Source organism: Camelina sativa, chromosome 17 (genome assembly GCF_000633955.1).
Source record: "Camelina sativa cultivar DH55 chromosome 17, Cs, whole genome shotgun sequence".
Lineage (NCBI taxonomy): Eukaryota > Viridiplantae > Streptophyta > Magnoliopsida > Brassicales > Brassicaceae > Camelina > Camelina sativa.
Window position 1 is genome coordinate 14548059 of NC_025701.1, and position 13449 is coordinate 14561507.

At 36.5% G+C, this 13449-nt stretch overlaps 1 long non-coding RNA gene and 1 pseudogene across 3 annotated transcripts in view; one reads left to right on the forward strand and one right to left on the reverse strand.

Moving 5' to 3' along the window:
- On the reverse strand, positions 4958-6903 carry LOC104759032 (annotated as a pseudogene).
- Positions 12496-13449, forward strand: part of LOC104757210 — a 2017-nt gene continuing 1063 nt past the window's right edge. The window contains exons 1-3 of one of the 3 annotated variants that reach the window (XR_762385.2): positions 12496-12827; positions 12923-13170; positions 13293-13434. This is a non-coding gene — a long non-coding RNA (uncharacterized LOC104757210). The remainder of the gene's footprint in view (positions 12828-12922; positions 13171-13292; positions 13435-13449) is intronic. The other 2 variants (XR_002036360.1, XR_762384.2) reach the window with 2 other exon arrangements.

The window sequence follows — 13449 nt, forward strand, 5'->3', positions numbered from 1 at the left end:
TTGATCGGTCCCCACCCTTGCTAACACCACTCCAAAACCAGATGCGAGATCACCGTTTTTTCTTTCTTTTCTTTTCTTTTTCTTTTTCATTTTTCTTATTTTCTTTGTGGGATTTGTTCTTTTTCTTGGCTTTGCTTTCACACCGGGACGGTGTGAAGTAAGTCTGGGGGAGGGATGTCTCCAAGTTACTAATGTCGTTTTTTTTGGTTGTTTCCTTTTGATTTTTTGAGTCTTTGTGTCATTTTCTTATTTTTTTTTATCGAGTCTAAAAACAAAAACAAAAAATAAATTGGGAAACTATGACCATTTCTAGGAATCTTTTGCTTTGAACTAACACTCTTATGATTGCTTTAGTACTTTTGATTTTTGAATGAAGCTTGGAACGAACATGAGTAGTCTCAACATGCCCCAAAAGACCCACACCAAAGAGAACACTAAGCTGATTTGATGTTGTCTCTAGCTTTGTAAGGACTTAACCGGATTTAACTTCTTACCTTGGGGCTTGGTATACATCGGACAAGACTCCTCCCTTCAAGCTTCACAAGACATGCATCTCCAAACAAAGTATGTTTCCTCTCTCTCTTCTCTTCAGTACTCAGTAAAGAAAAAAAAGAAGAAAAGAGAAAAAGTTAAAAAAGAAGAGGATATAGGTAAAAAAGAAGTGAACCGAGGGTTGTGGGTAAACCCGTGCATCTTTCGGAACTCATGGAAACATGTACACAAGAAAAGAGCAAAGGATTGATAAAAAAAAATGATACCCTAGAAAATTAGGGAGAAATCAATCCTTTGGAAGTGAGAAAAGAGAGAGGAAAGGGAGCATAAGAGGAGGTCTTGGGCGATAAAAGGTTGAAAGGAGTCAATTAAGTTCAATGATCGATACTCCCATGGTATGACCGCACCCTTTTACTAATCTGATGTAGAGAGACAACGATGGGGAGACTGAAGGTTCTCTAAGGCCGTGCAGTTCAGAGTAGGGAGTGTTGATCCTAATCATGGGCAGAGTACAGAAAGTAGTTCTTGATTTGATGTGATGAAGAGTGCAAAGCAGCGGTTCCCTAAAATTTGTGAGTTTCCACTTTCAAATCTTTTCCTTGTTCTTGAGTTTTTGTCTGTTCTTGCTTGAGGACAAGCAAAGATTCAAGTCTAGGGGGAATTGATGTGTCTGTATTTTATGGGATTTTAACAATAGTTTTTACACTTGTTTTGAGTCTTTTGTTAGGTCCAAGTGTGGTTTTGGAGTCCTTTTAGTCTTTTGTGTGTCTTTACAGGTCCTAGGTGACTTTGGAAGGAATCTGAGCGTTTTGGGGGTGAAAATATGCATCTGGAGCTAAATTGGTTGAAGACTGATCGAGCTAGTAAGCAGATGGAGTGAGAGCAGAAAAACGTTCCGGATCGACTGATCCTCGCTCGAGATCGACCATTCCCGTCCCCGACACAACTTTTTCTTTTTCGTTTTAAACCGAATTTTTAGGGTTTTATTTTATTATCTAAGCATGAGGCTTGACTTTTAGAAAGACAACTTTTATTCTACGCAGCCTTTGAGCACTTGTAAGCTTGGGAGAAGATCTCTGATCCTTTCTAACCCTTTGGAGAAGAATTATGAACCCCTTTTATTTTCTCTTTGCAGTTCGATTATGATTTCTTCATCCTTGATTTGCTGTTCTTTGATTGCTATGTCTGAGTAGTTTAACTGTTGGGTTTAGGGTTTCAAAAGGGGGTTTTATGATTCTCTAACTTAGGTTGTTAGATTTGGGATTGATCTGTTGAGTTCTTCATCTATTATTGTTCTTATTGCTTAAACTAGATTAGCTACCTAGTTTATGATCTTAGGTTAAATTCATCTAGGCATCAAAAGTGTTGTTGAATTGCTTAAAAAAGACATAGGTGAGCAAGGTGATCCTTAGCCAACGACAGTTGAAGTTGAGGCACCTTGTGAACATAATCAAACTTGAACTTATTGCTTGCTAGGATTGTTTAGGTTCAAACGATGGTTTAGGGTTTATTCAATTCCTTGCATAGATAACTAATGCTGCGACAGTAGGTTAGTTTTATATTTGAAATTTGAGTTCAAGAACGGTTCCTAAAGCTATCCCACCCCATCGCCTAATTTCGTGATCATATCCCCTAACTGATTCCCTGCGCCCAATGCTTTCTCTTGATTTTACAAACTCTTATTTATTTTCTGTTTTGTTTGGTTACTTGAATTACAATCTTCCTCATTGCCTTAGCTTAATTTGATCTATATAGTTTCATAATGTATCGCTTGGTTTCTGTGGATTTGACCCTAAAGTACTACGACGACACCACTTGATCGTGGTTGAGTGTGCTTTGGGTTTTAATTGAACTCTGATCAAATACTTACATTGTTGATGCAAATAATTAACATCAATTTATCATTAACTGATGCAATTTTATTTTGCTTGTATCGATTGTTATAATCGATATTAATAATCAATCAATTATTAATAAATGATACAATGTTTTATATCAATTTGTAAAAGTGATATAACTATTTGTGTCAGTTTTAATAAGTGATGTTGAAATTAGTATCAATTTTGTAAAATGATTTTAATAGTTGTATCATTTACAATAACTGATTTAATATTTGTATAATTTCGAATATCTGATTTAATTTATGTATTTTCGTATTTATTTAATTAAATAAATACGAAAATAGATAAAATAAAAATAAATAAAAAATGATAAATTCATAAATGATTTACTATTAACTAACTAACTGATTTAGATTATTTTTTATTAAACTAACTAATTAAATAAAAATACAACTTCTTTTTATTAATATTCCTAAACCGAGTTTGTTATGATTTACATAGTTAGAACTGGTTTAACTTTTTGTAGATTTTAATGTTAAAAACGGAAATTAAAACAAAAAGTAATAAATAAATTTTTAAAAATGTTCTACTATTCCAACCAAAAAAACAAAAAAAAAAACCAAAACCTGTAAATAAAAAGCAAAAGAAAAAGAAAAAAAACAGTAAACAAACCAGTAGAGTGGAAGGCTTGAACACATGACTTGCCACTTAATTGCATGATATGCATCCAACAGACCTGCCTAATCTCTCAAATATGTTTAGCTAAAAAAGTTTACTATATGATGTGGCCTAAAGCAGCTGCTTTGCCTGCTTTAGGGGTGTGCGGGCATTGTACTTCAAACTGTATATGGTAATAGCAAATTTGTTTTTAACTTTTAAAATGTCTTTAGACTAGACCCAAAAAAAATTGTTTAACTAAGAAAATAGTATCAATATATATATATATATACAGAGCCGGCCAAGGACACAAGCAAGGCAAGCACTTGCTTGCGGCCGATAATTGATTAAAAGAAATTCGGCCGTAATAATTGGTAGTAAACTTACCTGTAGTCTGGTGGTTATGTTTAGTTAATTCTGACATTCACCTCCTGAGTTTGAGGCCCAAAGTTGATAATTTTTCATTATTATTTATTTTTCGTTTTTATTCAAAAATAATAGCTTTCAAATTATTTGAAAAATATCTAATAAATATTACCTTTTTAGAAAACCACAAGAAAAAAAATTCAATTAAGGCATCATTTTTTTTTCTTTCTCTAGCCTTTTACTTGTCTTAGTTCACTATTGTCTATTTATGTGGTTCTGAATTTGCCATCCTTTTTGTTCTCAAATCATCAATTTTGCTTATGAATCATATACCTATTATATAGTTCATCTGATAAATTTTGGTTTTATTAATTAGGTAAGCTTTCTTGGCAAAATTTGACTATGAAAGCTTGATGGATGAGGAAAAATCATTTTCAAAGAAAAAAAAAATATGCTTTAGAACTTTTAGTGCTTTTGTTAAACATATCCAGAGTTATTATTTAGTTCGATTAAAAAAAATTAGTATGTACATATGCAAAGCGGCCAGTTTTTGGTAGATGACTAGATGGTGTATTATTTGAGTTTTATTCAATAAGAAACAAAATTGATTTGGCCAAAAATATAAATATAATACTTCTCGCTCAAACACTAAATATATATAATGCCTTCATTATGGGAGAGTGAAAGCGGATAAATTGCAACCGAAGAGTAGTATTAAAGCGAACATCACAAGTCCAACATTATGAGATAAACAAGTTCACACACACACAAAAGAAAGGAAAAAAAAAAAAACACGAAACAAGTTTAAAATATAATGTTAGATTTGTGATGTTTGCTTCAATAAAGCTGGCACTCTGATACCATGTTGACCTAGGCAGGTAATTCAAATGAGCTTTATTTAAGATAAGTAAAAACGAAAACTGTATAGACAATCACTAACAACAAACGAAATGTTTTCTCATAATATGAAGTTTAGGAGAGATAGAGGTTGCATTTTCGGAAACCCTAGATAATTTCATCAATGTTCATTGCACTCACTGGATTTGTCTCATAATGTTGGACTTGTTTGCTTCATAAAGAGCAGGAGAAAATCATGTATCTTACATTCTTACCTAATCATCTAAATACTCAATTAATATCTAACAGAAATTTTGTATGGGAAAACTATAAATATATGGAAAAAATGGTATAAATATTTTGTAGAATTAATTTGATTTTTTTCTCTAACCGATGAATGTTTTAAGTCAAAAACGATGCATCTTTTACAATTTGATCTTGGAGAAGAACTGAAACAGTGATAGCTGTGTTTGACAAGAAGACCACCACAACAGTTATCTTCTTGAAGGCAATTAATCGATCGGTATCCAGTATCCTCAAACTTCTCCCTCCAAACCTTGAGCAATCTTGCATCACACATTTCAGTCACACATAATTTTCCTGACATTCTATAGACCTTATCATTATTAGAGATCATATCTTTTGTTTGCATCTATCATCATCAAGTAGAATCATAAGTCAATAATATATTATGTCAAAACCTTGCCATGAGGGACCTGTTCTTATCATCACTATTACACGGACAACATAGGTTATACCCTTATTCACAAAACTTGAATTTTAACTGCTGATGAACACTCTTTATCCACTAATTTAGTGCCTAAGCAGGACCAGTTAAAACCAGGATTTGCATAGGGACCATTGAGTATACCTTGAGCCATCGTCGGGTGTGTGGCTTCGGTTAAATGATAACCGTCGCAATTCACATATTCTGAAGGGTTTTGACAATAGCTAACTCCTTTGTGTCCACATTCTTCATCGATAGTGAAGTTATATTGACCTTGATAACGGAAAACACACTCTTGCGATTAAGAATTCAAATAATACAACTGAACCAATGTTTATGGAGGAACAAAGATTCACTTCTCAACTAGCTAGGGTATGGAATGAAGAAACAACCCTAGATTACTGAGGAAGACACCAAACTCTCACAGAAACACACTAAGAAGAAGAAGATGATGCAAACTCACAATTTCAGATAATTTGCATAATTAAACTATGAGCATAAACATTTTGCTCTTATAAGGAAGTAATCGCAACAACTTCTTCCAGCTCATTCCTTTGCACGTGCCAACCACATCACACCCGTACATGTGTCTCAGCTCCCACATGTGTGTCTCTGCTCTTCATATTTCCTATATCAGACCTCCGACTCCACAACAAGCAGCCAAAGGTAGGTTCTTAAACCCTAAAAGGGACCATATTAAACATTGGTTGGAAGATCAAACTGACGGTCAAAGAACAAAAAAATTAGAAAGGCACGGACCAAATTTCACTGGTTCTTGGTATAACCGGTACAAAGAGTTGTAGTAATCTGCATATAGGATGTTGAGATGAGAGTATAATTGTAGGAGTCTTTTGAATTCTCTCTTAAGTTGTTCGTTGTGGTGCTCTCCAAATTCGTTGTGGTGCTCTCCAAATTCGTTGAGCCATGGTAGACAACCTGTGAGAGGGTCGTGTTCTTCTGATGCGGTCTGAAATAGAGTAAGATACGCCACATAACATCCGATTGGGAAGTTTCCGGGGGCCAAAAATGTTTTACCCTCTAAATCGATCAATCCATGTAGTTTTGTTGTTGAAGTTGTTAAAATTTAATACACACATATGACTTTTTGTTTGAGGGGGATCAGGTAAACATATGTTACCACAATTGCAGAAGAAATAGCTTTGATGACTAGAGGAACAAGCTCTTTGATTTCATTGATACTCTTTCCTTCGAAAAGTGGGTAACTATAGTCGTTCACTCCAATCTCTCCCATAAGTATCAGCGCGTTTCCAAGAATCTCTTTGCAATCTAAACCCCAAAAGAAAAAGACCATTCCAAGGTAGCTCGACTTCAACATCATATATATTGAGGAGAACAAGGCCAATGTTCTACTAACCATGAAAAGACGAGGTGCATAGGTTAGATATAATCTGCTTGAAGATGTCAAGCTGAACACTTAACTAACATTGGAGAAATCAGATTTAATTCCTTTTTCCACAAGAAACCCACGATCCAATGCAGTTGCTCCATACACCGAAAAATTGATCCCTTGATCGAAGCTCACATTTTGGGTTCCGAAGTGAGGCGGCATGTAGTGTAGTCCCAAGAATTCGGCTGTCCAAATAGTACAAGGACATTACAAAAACACATGCAGAAGTAGGGTTTATAACTTGTTGCTCAAGCAAGAACGAGCTAAGGCAGAGAAAAGCAGTGGTTTCGCCTAAATGTAAGAAAGATGGAAAATTAGGTACCAATAAAGTCAATGATGAGCCAACGGCCGGAGGGACGATGGAAGAAGCTTTTGCCATAAGGAAGAAAGGCGGCTTGAGGAAGATGATCCACGTCAGAGAGATGGAGATAATTTCCGGTATCGGCGCTGGAGTCACCAAAGCTGATGATCGATTTGTAATGCCGACATCAAGATAAAGTAACAGTAACGGAGGTGGAGTACAAGATAAGTAGAAAACGTCATCAGATGATGAGATTCTTCAGTGGAGAAGTCATGGAAAGAGTCGCCTTTTTTGGACTACTAAATAAAGGAGAGATGTTGATTTAGAACGAAAATACGAAAGCTTAAGAATTAATAAAGTATCACTCTCTTTATTAAAGCCTTAGAAAATCTCTCAAAACAAAGGTTACAAACTCCAATCTCTCAAGCTCTCAAATCACACAAAACTCATAGGTAATGTAACACTTTATGCATTCCTATTTATAACACCTTATTAGTCCTAATCCTATTTGGAAATATATATTTAGATAACTCCTAAATAATATCAAGTCCTTATCTCTTAAAAGACTTTAATCCTAATAGGTTTAGGACAACTCAATCTCACTTCAAGCTTAGTTCAACAATCTCCCTCTTAAGCTTGAAGTTAATCTTCTCCACATCTTTAACACCAATGAGATCTCTCATCTCTTTGTACTTGATCCTCCCTAATGCATTAGTTAAAATGTCAGCCTCTTGTTCTTCATCTGGAATGTGCTCCACCGTTATGAACTCCTTCTCAACACACTCTCTAATGAAATGGTATCGAGTATGTATATGCTTGCTGCGACCGTGAAATACTGGATTCTTTGTGAGAGCAATCGCGGATTGATTGTCAATGCAAATGACCACTTTCTCACACGGATGAACAATGACTTCTCTGAGCAAATCTCTGAGCCATAATGCCTGTCTTGCAGCTTTTGTACCCGCCATAAATTCCGCTTCACTCGAGGACATAGCGACTATGTCTTGTTTCTGAGAACACCAGGTTATCGGACTCCCATTCAAAAAAAATACATGTCCTGCCGTACATCTTCCATCGTCTAAGTCAGCATTGTAGTTGCTGTCGCTATACCCAATGAGTCGTGGTACCCTTGTCGCAGATCGGTTGAAAACTAAGCCGAGACCAATCGTACCCTTTAGATATCGCAGACACTGTTTCATAGCAACTCCATGAGATTGTCTAGGACTCTGCATATAACGACTAAGAACACCAACAGCATATGACAAATCCGGTCTTGTATGAAGCAAATATCTAAAGCATCCAACATTCTTTCTATACCTCATTGCATCAATCTCAACTTCTTTCTCAGACTTAGACAATTGTAACCCAGCCTCCATTGGTGTAAGAACAGAATTACAGTTCTTCATCCCAGCATCTTCAAGAATCTTTAGTGCATAACGTTTTTGACTCAACATAATGCCACCGTCATACTGCAACACTTCGATTCCTAAGTAGTATGTTAGCTTCCCGAGATCACTCATATCAAACTTTGTAGACATCTCCCTCTTAAACTCATCAATGATACGCAAGCTTGTCCCTGTCACGAATAAGTCATCAACATAAACCGCTATGACCAAAAGTTGTTCTCTTTCTTCTCTCCTATACACTGAAGGTTCCTTAGAACACTTTTTAAAGTGTAAACTCATCAAAATCTCATTCAACTTGTTATTCCACGCTCGTGGTGCATGCCTTAAACCATACAAAGCCTTGTTAAGCTTGTATACTTTTCTTTCTTGTCCTTTCTCTTCAAACCCCTCTGGCTGAGAGACAAACAAAGTTTCTTTCAACTCTCCATGTAGAAATGCTGTCTTCACGTCGAGATGATGAATCTCCCATCCATTTGAGGCTGCGAGGTTGATAAGCATCCGTATTGTTTCTAACCGAGCCACTGGTGCAAAAACTTCCTCAAAATCCACACCGTAACATTGCACATATCCTTTGGCAACCAATCGAGCCTTGTGCTTGTTGATACTATCATCGGAGTTTCGTTTGAGTTTGAAAACCCATTTCAAACCAATTGGTTTAGCTCCTATTGGCAAATCAACAAGATTCCAAGTGTGATTTTTCTTAATAGAGGAAATCTCATCTTCGCATGCGAGTCTCCACTCCCTAGATCCCTTGGCTTCATCAAAGTTTAGCGGTTCATTATTTAAACAGAACAGTAATGCTTCTCCTTCTTCCTCAGCTAGTAAGATATAATCCTCTAAATACTTAGGCTTGACAGTCTCTCTTGTTGACCTTCTTAGAGGAATTTCTGTTTGCTCACCGACTGAAACATCATCCTCTGTTTCTTGCTCTGTTTCGGTTATGATCACATCTTCTTTTCCTGCAGAATCTTTGTTAGCCTCCTCTGTTTTGGTCTGTATAGCAATACTCTCACCTTCTTGTATTCCACGGTTCCCAGATGCATGAAAACTTATGCTAAAACTTCCACCACTTTCACGATCTGAATCATTGTACCTCCAGTTCCATCCTTTAAACTCATCATTTACCACATCTCGACTTACCACTATTTTCTTTGACTGTGGCTCGAGGAGTCGATACGCCTTAGACCCTGGTTTGGTTCCAAGATGAACCATCACTCGAGACCTATCCTCTAGCTTCTTTAGATACGGTTTGTCTACCTTTGCATAGCAGATGCATCCAAAAATCCGAAGGTGATCAATTCTAGGTGTTTTATTCCTCAAAAGCTCATATGGAGTTTTATCCTTCAAGGCTCTAGTAGCTACTCTGTTTAGCACATACGTAGAGTGTCGGACTGCCTCTCCCCAAAAATAATTTGTTAAACACATCTATTTCATTATACTCCTTGTCATCTCTAGAAGCGTTCTGTTACGTCTTTCAACGACCCCATTCTGCTGCGGAGTGTAAGGTGCAGTAAGATGCCGTTGAATCCCAAACTCATCACAGAATGAGTTAAATTCGTGTGACACAAACTCACCTCCTCTGTTAGTTCTAAACGTTTTAATAACAGAACCTGATTCTTGTAACCCTTTTGAACTTCTTAAACTTCTCAAACACATTGCTCTTTTCCTTTAGTAGAATGGTCCACATATATCTCGAGAAATCATCAATAAGAACAAAAATGTACCGGTTTACAGTAGGTGTACTCGGTGTTATAGGGCCGCAAATGTCTCCATGTATCAATTCAAGTGGCTTTGTTGCTCGATATGTAGTAGCCTGTGGAAATACTTGTCTCGTTTGCTTCCCTAACAAACAAGAGCTGCAGATTTCTTTAGTAAAAACAACTTGAGGTACTCCTTGGACCAATTCTTTTTCGAACATAGACTTGATGGTGTCGGTATTGATGTGTCCCAATCTAGCGTGCCATCTGCTCGACTCGCTAATACTCGTTAAATGTAGAGTTGCAGTCTCTCTTATTCCCATATGAACTTTGTATAAACGATTTCTTGATCTTACTGCCTTAGCAAGAAGTTTTCCTCTGTAATCACTCATTGTCAGATGATCTCCTCTCATTCCAATATCACATCCTGACTCTGTAGCCTGTCCTAGGCTAATAATATTACTCTTAAGGTCTGGAATATAATAAACATCCTTCATCACTCTAGCTTCACCATTCATGTCAGTAAAAACAATTGAGCCTTTCCCTTTAATATCAACACGAGAGTCATCACTGAACCTTACTTTGCCTGTTATAGAGGTATCAATCTTGTTGAAATACCTCCGATCACCTGTCATATGGTTACTTGCTCCGTTATCAAGATATCAGACATCTTCCTCATTAGTCTTCGGGCCATACTTGCTTGGTATGACCTTTTTCTCATTCAAATATACTACCTCATGCATCATGAGTTCATCCGCTTCAACAGTCTCATCAGTGTTGTTCTGTTCTTGAACCTCCTGCAGTTTTAGAAGTCGATCAGGGCAACTAGACGCAAAGTGGCCCATCTTGTCACAACGAAAGCAAGTAATCTTGGTCAAATCAAAAACTCTTGATTGATCTCTCCCATTGTTAAAACGTCTGCGACCTCTTCCTCTAGAGAAGAAAAGGTTTCCTCGTCCTCTTCCTCTGTATTCACCTCCACTGTAATCTTGGTTTGGATGGTATTCTCTGTTTTGATTCTCCATGTTTGAATACATTAACTTGTTCTGGCTTTCATGTGCTTCTTCTTCTGCTTCTTCATGAATACGCTCTTCATAGGTTTTCAGTCGACCTATGATATCTTCAAATGTGGTAGTGTTGAGGTCTAATACCTGCTCAAGGGACGCCACTATGTGTATAAACTTCGTCCGAGGAAGACTTTTCAAGAATTTTTTAACTAGTTTTGATTCTTCAATACTTGCTCCTAACGCAGCTGACTTTGACGAAATCTCAGATAGTTTTCCTGCAAAAGTGTCGATAGTTTCAGATTCCTTCATCTTGAGCCGATCAAACTCAGCCATAAGAGTTTGTAATCGTGCTTCTTTGACTCTCTCGGCTCCAATATGCCTTGATTTGATAGCGTCCCACACCTTCTTTGCAGTATCTAACTCTCCTACCTGCAGAATTAGAGCTTCCAGTATAGATTGGAACAACAAGGCTGTTGCCATGTCGTTCTTCTCAGTGTCTGCTATTCCTTCTTCGATAACATCCCAAACTTTATGGACTCTAAGACAGATTCTCATCCGCATAGACCACACAGTATAATTTGTTGAATTCAGCATGGGACATTGAATCAAAGAAGGTCCCCCTCCTTGTAGTTTTTCCGGAACCACAGCAACCTCACTCATGACTTTTTTCTTTAGGATCTCTGTCAAGCTCTGATACCAAGTGTTGATTTAGAACGAAAATACGAAAGCTTAAGAATTAATAAAGTATCACTCTCTTTATTAAAGCCTTAGAAAATCTCTCAAAACTAAGGTTACAAACTCCAATCTCTCAAGCTCTCAAATCACACAAAACTCATAGGTAATGTAACATTTTATGCATTCCTATTTATAACACTTTATTAGTCCTAATCCTATTCGGAAATATATATTTAGATAACTCCTAAATAATATCAAGTCCTTATCTCTTAAAAGACTTTAATCCTAATAGGTTTATGACAACTCAATCTCACTTCAAGCTTAGTTCAACAAGAGAGAGCATAGGATCAGCATGTTCAGTGGTGGATTCCGTGGACTCATTTTCAGTGCCAACAAGAAAATAATAAATTAGGGAAAATTGTCTCTTTTTTTTTTTATCTCAAATTGGTTATTTGTTGAAAATGAAGTAACTTCAAAAACGTCCAAAATTAGATATGGGCTAAGTGGCACTTAAATGCCACGTCTAAAGAGTTAAAAGAAACCTAAATGCCATGCATGGGATACACATCATGGCGAGATAACCATCGATGAGTAAATCTTGAGCCATCTTCCGGTATGTGGCTTCGGTAAATGATAACCATCCCAATTCACATACTCAGACGGATTCTGACAATAGCTAACTCTTTTGTCTCCACACTCTTTACCAATAGTGAAGTTGTATTGACCTCCGACTCCACAGCAAGCAGCCAATTAAAGGTCGGTTCTTAAACCCTAATGAAAAAAAAAAGACCAAAACAAGATGTCAATTAAGGAATGAAACTTTGATAGTCAAAGACTCAAAGACATAACTTTTTAGGGGAACACTACAAGAAATATTAGCATTGATAGCAGAAAAGCATAGCGTTGTTTTCGTAAATGCTATCATTGATAATAAAAAAAAATGAGACAATATAATAGCGTTATAAAAACGCTAAACCTAAAAATGACTAAGCGGGAATCTAAATTTGGGAGTCGGAACCAAAAACCACAAAAAGCGGGTGATACTTAGCCAAAAAAAATTATTTTCTGCTTAAATGTAATCAAAAATATAAAAAAAAAATCATTATTTATTTTATTTTCCTTCTAATTTCACCTCTTCGACTGCAGATATTCTCTTCTCTCTTTGTCTCAAAATCTCTTTTCCTCTTCAGATCTCCTCTTCTCATCGTATTCAGATCTCCTCTTCGTCTCTAGATTTCTTCTCTCTTCTCTTATTGTCGTCTTCCTCCGCCGCCGCGACACCAAACCCACCCGATTCAACCAAAACTCAGTCCTCTTTTCTCATCTTCCACCATTTCTTGTCACCTTAACTCCAGATCTGGCTACCTCCACTGCACAAAAATCCGTTTCTATAGAAACCCAGAAGCAGCCATGGTAATTCCTCTTAATCTCCATCTATATTTAATGATGAATTTGTATTTACGAGCTTGATTTTGTAGATTTCAAATGAGGTATTTTTTGTCTTGAAGCCTAGTGATAAAACTTGTAGAGACGATATGAGGTTTTACATTAGGGATTCGTTGACAAGAATGAAGATTGGGGATGAGTGGATGATGAAGCAAGCTTTGATTAAGCTTAACGGATGAAGTTTCTTATAGCTTAAATACGAGCAATTTAGGTTTACTTTTTTTCTTGGTTTTTGATTTCGTTTAATTTGGTATGAAGCAGGTATACGGAGACATCTTCAATTGCTTTAACGAAAGAAGTGTCTAAGAAGGTATGAAGCTTCTTCACTTGGATTTTAAGATTGATACATGTGGGATTTATGGTTTGAACTTTGGCTGTTATTTTAGACTTCAAAAACTAATAATGGTTCTTAGAATCGTTGGTGTGGTGCAGGTGTCGTTTTGGTGTCTTTGCAGGTGAGGATGTGAAGAGGACTTTGTTTATTTCCATGGTGTTTCTTCTACTCTCATCTGATTTGACGGCCAAGCTAAGTAATAAAGGTATAAAGTTCTTTGGGTTTATTTATGGTTTGCAGGTGAGGATCTAAGAA